We start from the raw sequence: 7,500 nt of genomic DNA, 5'->3' as shown, positions 1-7,500 counted from the left end.
TATTCAATGATAGTTGATTCACTCATTTTTCTCATGAACCCACACCTAGACTTGTATATGAGCTCAGTTTTGTCCCAATCTAAACAATGGTTAAATTGTTTAACATGTTGGAACAGCGCTGAGCTTTCTTTTCCATACTTGAAGGACCGTTTGTGTTCAATTACCCTAACATCCAATCCCTCCCCGTCTGTCCAATAAAACTAGGTCATAGCATTTACATGGTATCGAATAAACACCTTAATTATGTTCTTCCTTCAACCTATGGTGGGCATTTGCCACTTTTTTATTAATGGTGTTGAGATAATGATGAATTAAATTTAAATTGTCCTTGGGAAGAAACTTGATTGAAGGATTAAATGATTCTTAAAAGGGAACGGCTAAGGAGCTCTTATCCAATGAAAATTTAGAAGAAATGGGGGTGGAGTAAAAGATAGAAAAAAAAAAAAAAAAAAAAAAAGCACTCGCTCGGCTGAGGGCTTTGGCCAATAACCAATCCGGGAAAGCTAACTTGTTAAGTTGAGATTTAATCAGATTTAATTCTCCATCAAAATATATGAATATATGTATATATATATATATATATATATACATATATATATATATATATATATATATATATATATATCTTCACATGGGAGTAAAGACCTGGGATATGATATTCTCTCAGAGGTTGACAGATCATATCCCAGGTGTTTACTCTTTTCCATATAAAGATTGTAATCTTTCATACATAGGTCAGACGGGGAAAGACCTAAGGACAAGACTGAAAGAACACAAAATATCTATCAAGTATGGTCAAGAAAGTTCAGTCGCGTTTCAACACAATCCGATCTTATTTATAAATCTGGCTGTGGGTTCAGAAGGAAGATAGCATCCACGTTAATTGAATATCTGCCCACGATGAATATTTCCAAGGATCAATGGACCCCAGACATAATATCAGGATTATTCATCACCAAACAAATTGTTAACAAATTTCCTCCCCCTCTCCCTGGCGCGACCTTATGACATCCTCAGGTCGCATAAGGGTTCGGGTAGTGATATTTATCCTTTTCCCAGTTCCCTTCCTTTTGTGAGAGGTTGCTATTTAAGACAGCATCCTCCTTCCACTTTATACTACTGAAAAGGATTGCAGTTAGCAATCGAAATATATAGTTTCGCTTACTCAATTTTTTCGTCCGACTGTGGTTAGTTGTGATACATACATACACACACATTATATATATAATATACATATATATACATATATATATATATATATATATATTTTAAGTAATTCAAAATGGCACACGTGAAAATAATATGCAGAAAAAAACACTGGGAAATAAGAAGCTTAGACCACACAGCTTCTTATTTCATAGTGTTTTTTTCTACACACACACACACACACACATATATATATATATATATATATATATATATGTACATATACGTATATACATATATATATATATACATACACACACATATATATATTATATATGTATGTATATATATATATATATATATATACATATATATATATATAGTGTACGTGTATATATACCGGTATGTTTATCTTCACGTATAAAGAGAGTTGGCCCACATCTGCCCAAACTTTCGCCAGTTAAGCCGATTGGGAAGAAAGTAACTTGCAAAGCTCATTAGCACCCTCGAAAGAGCCTTAGGGAAGGAGAACCAAGTACGTGTTTTTAGCAACAAGTGTAACGCTTCGTCATTCATTTGTATTTATTTCTGTCCAAACCTCGACTTCCTTCAAAAATATATCCCCGTTGTCTTCGAGTAAATGATTTGTACCGATTGAGGATATCCTGAAGGAAGTACATATATATACACATACATGCATAGATATGTACCTATATAAATACACTCACTCGCTGTGCGAGTACATAAAACACATATTTTGGGTATTATGATCGAAGTACATATACATACATATATACATATAAATTCTCATAGTCGTCCTCGAATATCCTGATCGAAGTACATAGACATACATACAATATATGTATAAATACATACATGCATAAAATAATACATGAATATGAAAACCTTTTCCCCCCTCACAAATGAATTGGCAGTGTCAAAACACATACACAATACATACATTAATATCCATTTAAAGCCCCATCCCCTCTCAGCACCTTGCGGATGAAGGGTCATTCCCCCCCCCTCCCGCCACACTGCTCGGGCATTGCAGCGAGACAACTAAAATAAAATTAGCTACAATAAATAAATCAACGAAATATAATTCATACAATTACAATTTTGACTATGAAAGGTTCTATTAGGTCTGGTCAGGTTAAAATAGATTAATTTGGCAAGGAAGAGTCTAACAGATAATAACGGCTGAGAAAAATTAGTTTAGGACTTTTCTCTCTTGTGACTTTCCCCTGGAATCACGCTCTGATCACCACACATTCTTGGGCATTCCGTCCTCATTTCTCTTTCTCTTCTCCTACATTGTTCTGGTTTCTTGCCAGACACCCCCGCCACACCCTACGGATTGCCAACAAACAATTCTTTTCTTTGTCGAAGTCTTTCCTCGACATCGATTCCTCTTTGGCTGATAGTTTGCTTTTCCTCTAAGACACCCCATGGACCCACATTGGCCTCTCAATGTCTTGTCTTGTCTTGTCTTGTCTTGTCTTGTGTTGCCTTGCATGTTGGGACTTGGGTAGTTACCTTCCCAATTGTCCCAAAGCCTAAGAATATTATGATTCCTTACATGAATCTTTTTATTATTATTAAATAAATGGATAAACAATAAAAACAATTAAATAAAGACTAATTCTAACTTCGGCTACCTCTTCCTTCAACCTTCCGACTTCTACATTTCAAAATCAAAATATAATTTAGATAATATGAATATAACTAAAGGAACACATGCATGATGAAGCGTGATCGGAACGTGAACACAAAATAACAATAAATAAATAAACATAATAAATTACCATTTCAACTGATTTAAAAAATACGGTTATAATACAAAATTTACAGTGAAACCTGGTGCTGGTCTCGCATTCGCTTTGTTGTGGATTCGAATCCCGCACTCCTCTCTTGATTCCCAGCAGTGACTGTTCATTACCTGCCCCAACTGTTCCCAATGCGCCAAACAGGCAAAGATGACGGCTTCAGCCGTAGTTACTCAGCGACTCCTGGTGTAGGCTAATACTTTTCTACGTGTCATTGACTGGCTGCCAAGGGACTGATGCGGTTCAATGGCTCAGTGAGTCATAATCATGAGTGGGATTATCAGTTGCAAATATTCGGGATTAAATTGCATGCAAAGAGCACATGTGTGTAATAAAAAAAAATCCTTAAAAACCTAGATGTAATGAATGCATAAACATAGAATAAATAAATATATGGACATAAATAAAAATAAATTGTACAACATTGCTGATAATGTTCACCATGAAGAACACAAGCTGTTCATTCCAAGTCGTGCGATCCATATTGCACAATGTAATACGAAAACATTTGTCGATTTTTGTCTCGCCACATAAAATGTCCATAATTAAATTAATCTTTACAAGACAATCTCATCTAAGATACGAAAACTTAATACTGTGAAAATATAATACGTTATTTGATCAATAATGTCGATCTTTAGTTTATTCACTTTCAGCATTTTGTATTATTGAAGAGAGAAAAAAAAAAAAAAATCTTCGACCAGAGCAGTGTGGCGGGGTCCCGGTATGACCTTTCATCCACGAGGTGCTGAAATGGGGTAGGGGGGTGATGAATGGGTTTGAACGAGTCAAGAGATGGGTTATGGGTAACTGCGTCTTAACCACACCCCATGCATGTATGTATGTATATATATGTATGTGTGTATATATATATATATATATATATATATATATATATATATATATATGTACATGCCAATTTCCTGTTCATGTATGCATTCACGATTCATCAAAATGCCTTACCCTTGTCGATACACAGTTGCGTGGGCATAAAATTGCGTCATCTCGACGTGTGACGACAGCTGCTAGGTGTCAATTAACCATACGTTAATTACATCAACAAGCCCCTGGGCGTTCACTCGTTCAGACACTAATTGCGAGCGCGATAGGATGTGTTCAACATCACAAAAATAACATATGAACCGATTTACATGTAACGATGGCTAAGGAAAAAAGCGGTGAGAGAGAAAGGGAGAGGGAGAGGGAGAGGGAGAGGGAGGGAGAGAGAGGGAGAGAGAGAGAGAGAGAGAGAGAGAGAGAGAGAGAAGGGGGAACCCCAGTGGTACTGGCGGATTCACTCCTAAGTACTACAGTGCCACATTTACGACACAGTAATTCTACGAGGTTGTAGACTCGTTTATATTAGCAAGTCTACGACCTCAAGACTCACACATCCCTAACAGGTCCGAGAAGACTTCAGCCAGAGTAGTAAATACAAGTGGAAACAACTGTACAACATTATAAACTAATTAAACCTCTACGGACCAGGGTCACGCTAGTTACGTTCGAAGGTTTAATCTCAACTCAATGGGAAATTTTGATTACTCTTATTTTCTACTACCGCTCATATCTATGGTCCTCCTATCTCTCCTTGACCTATAGGCGCTATCACACTGGGCTATTTTTCCTCCGACCTCCAGTTAGCCGGCGGTACCGCCCACCTCCAACACTTTTTCCGCCATAAAATCGCTATCGTGAACTATTTTGTTTCCTCAACAATTTACACAGAATGTAGTTTGATATGCTAAGGGGAAAATAATTTTTCTCCAGCATATATTCCTTCTCGAAAGTTGCGGAGTGCAAATCTGCTCCAACAGTTGGAGGAAAATTACCCCAATGTGATAACGCCTCTAGGAGAGAAGCGCTGATTAATGCAGACGTATTTGTTGCCACATTACAGAGGAGAGAAAAATCTAAACTAATCAAACCTTAATCACCATGGACACGGCATTATTGCAGTTTTTTTCAGACTGATGTTTTTTTTTGTAAACATCAAATAATATAAAAAAAAAAACGCTCGCAAATCTCAGCCAAACGAAGATAATTATCTTTCATCAATTTTATTAAAGAAAAAAAAATGAATATACATGTACCATCCCACGTTGATCAAATACATGAATAAACAGAGAAAATAAATAATGTATAAATAGAAATTAGTAGCTTTACAACAGACTCGATGACACAAGCACTAACGCCCACTGGCCGACAACATGTAATCGCTCAGTAAAAGTCTTATCGAAAAATACTAATTTCTTAGCTCCATGTACATTTTGCTCGGTGTGATTATCGCTCAACGATGATCGTTCATGGCTCAACGATGATCGTCAAACGATTGTTTACTGCAAAAATTCTTTGTTTTTGAATGATGGGGATGATCATTTTAACTCAGTGGTTCTTAACCTTTTTTGGCAGCGACCCAAAATTTTGCACAAATCAAGCATCGCGACCCAAGCCTACATAGATATACATTGAAATTTCAAAACACTTCAAATAAATTTTCTGCTTTGGAGTTTTTATTTAATCATGGTCTGCTTAGAATCCTAAAACTAGGCATCATGTATTTTAATTATTACAGTATATAATTATAATATATTTGTAGTGGGAAAATAATTATTTTCTGCAAACCCTTAGCGACCCAATAAAATGGCTTGGCGACCCAACTTTGGGTCGCGACCCAGGGCTTAAGAACCACTGCTTTAACCGAATCTTCCATTGCGTTTATCCAGATAGCCAGGAGGTCTGATGCACGTCACCCGCGATTCAAAAACAAACAACTACTGGTCTAGACAATCGTTCAACGATCATCACTGAGCCATGAACGATCATCGTTGAGCGATAATCGCACCGATCAAAACGTACTTTAAGGACGCGCGCGAGACATGAGATACTCAAATACATGAATAAATATGTAAAAAAGAAAAACAAATAAAGAAATAGCTTGATGTATAAAGTAGAAAATTAAATAACTACAATAATAAATACATGAAATAATAACAAATGAAGCAATAATAAACACACACAATAGAAACATTACAATGATAAACAAATAAAATAATATATAAATAAAATAATAGATACATAGATAAATGATAAAATTATTATACATGGATAAATACATAATAAAATAATAATAAATACATAAATAAAATAGTAATAGAATAAAATAATAAATACATATATAATTAAAATAATGATAAATATAAATACAAAATAATAAATATACAAATAAAAATAATAATAAATATAGATACAAGTTTTGGAAATTCACTACAATCTACACGAGCAACGAAAGGTCTAATCACTTGTACTTTTCAATGCTGCGATTAGTTCCTCATCTTGAGTGACATATCCTAAATATTTCGTTCTAGCTAACGAATCTAAAATCTACACAAGGGGATCGCGACTTCCCTAGGGAGCCTAACGTGTTTCAAAAGTGGGACCATACACCGAAAACTAATATTCCATGATACTCAAGTGATTTCCATGACGCTAAATAACAGGACAACTAAGTAAAATATAATAAAATAAAATAGAAATCAAATAATACAAGAAATAAATAAACCGACAAATACACAATTTTAAGCCAGACAATGAGAGAGAAAAAAACACGAAACTTAAAATAAATTCTTACAACCCGCTTGGCGCGCGCAAAGCTAAATATAAACCTTTCCTAAACATAAACAAAGTGGACTGACACGGCGTTCATATTCCTCCACCAGAAACTGGAAACACGTCTAAACAATAAGCCGGGCAGGCCGCCCAGGCTGCCAGCCGGCCTGCCACAGCCGGTGCAGTCGCCTTTCCTGACATGCAGAGAAACAATTTCATCACAAGTCTAGGAACACCAGAGGAGACAGAAAGAGAAAAGGAGAGAGAGAGGGAGGGAGGAAGGTAGGGAGAGAAAGCGAGAGGGAGGGAGGAAGGGAGAGAGAGAAAAAGAGAGAAAAGATAGAGGGGAGGGAAGGGGATGGGAAGAGGGAGAGACAAAGAGGGGGGAAGAGGGAGAGGCAGAAGGGGAGAGGGAGACAGAAAGAAAGATAGAGAAAGAGAGAGAGTTGAGAATGATGGAACCAAGTTCCTGGCCGACAATACACAGTCTTGTGTACAGTTGTGCACACAACTTCCTGGGCGCGTACAGTGGTAGGAAAACTATTTTGATTCGCACATAATTAAAGTAAATAAATTATTGAATAAATTATAAATAAATATATGAATAAACAGACAAATAAAATAAATAATAAAATAAAATAAAAATCCCGTGCTATTGCTTGAACATGTTAAACAAATCTCAGTAAATGTTCAACTTGTACTTGTCTTTTAGAAAAGGCATGGCTTTAGTTTTATTATTTCTCATGACACTGTACTAAACAAGCATTAGGTATTGTATCTGCAAGGTGATTAAGAAAAAGATAAAGCACATCCACAGCAAGTCCTCTTCATTTAATTGGTGACCCTCCCTCTCCGTCCCCTCATGCAGAAAAAGAGAAGACGGGGAGGATCACTTCGGGATGCTTCAAAATATCAT

The sequence above is a fragment of the Oratosquilla oratoria genome, chromosome 7, assembly GCF_046742065.1.
Source record: "Oratosquilla oratoria isolate Oo_2021 chromosome 7, ASM4674206v1, whole genome shotgun sequence".
Lineage (NCBI taxonomy): Eukaryota > Metazoa > Arthropoda > Malacostraca > Stomatopoda > Squillidae > Oratosquilla > Oratosquilla oratoria.
The sequence above is the reverse complement of the archived record's forward strand: the minus strand, read 5'-3'. Positions refer to the sequence as shown.